Genomic DNA, 721 nt, shown 5'->3' with positions numbered 1-721 from the left:
GTTTGCTCAGGCTAGCATCCATCGTCCTGTTGCTCTGCCACAAAGGCCTGCTGATATGGATTGCTGCTGAGACGGGCGCCTTTCTGAACCTGTCACTCTGTAGGACTTCTGACTGCTCTCACCTCCCTGCTCTCACCAGGGAGGTCTGGCAGTTTTTTTTTTGTTGTTGTCCTTTATTATTAGCAAATCGGTTCTCTGCATTTAACCCATCCATCCGTCCACTCGGGCCTGAGCACACTTGGAGCAGTGGGCAGCTGTGCATGTGGCGCCTTTCGCCTAGGCGAGCAGTTTGGGGATTTAGATAGCACCTCAGCTGTGGATGCAGAGATACAGACCAGTGACTTCAAAGTAGCAAATCTTCTCTTCTAACCACGAGGCCAGAGTTACTAGTTGGCCACCTAAGAGTTCTGTGTTCAGGGAACACTCAAAGCTGCAGAATGAGCTGTATACCCTGTCCCTGGTCAAACTTGTCTTGGCACAGTTTCATCACCGAGGTCTACACAGAATTACCCGACGCACGGTGTGAATGAACTATGTCCAGTGAATTCATCCATTTGAAATAAAACCCACCACACAGTGATGTGTATTTCTGGAAGCTAATCGGCCAGTTTCTGTATTTTTAATCCACAACAATTTACTGTGACTGTAAAAATGGTCAAATTAAAGGGATGTTTGGCAGATAACCAATATATGATCAGTCAGTCCAACAACACTACGACAG

Source organism: Chelon labrosus (genome assembly GCF_963514085.1).
Source record: "Chelon labrosus genome assembly, chromosome: 4".
Taxonomy (NCBI): Eukaryota; Metazoa; Chordata; class Actinopteri; order Mugiliformes; family Mugilidae; genus Chelon; species Chelon labrosus.
This window is presented reverse-complemented; position numbering follows the sequence as displayed.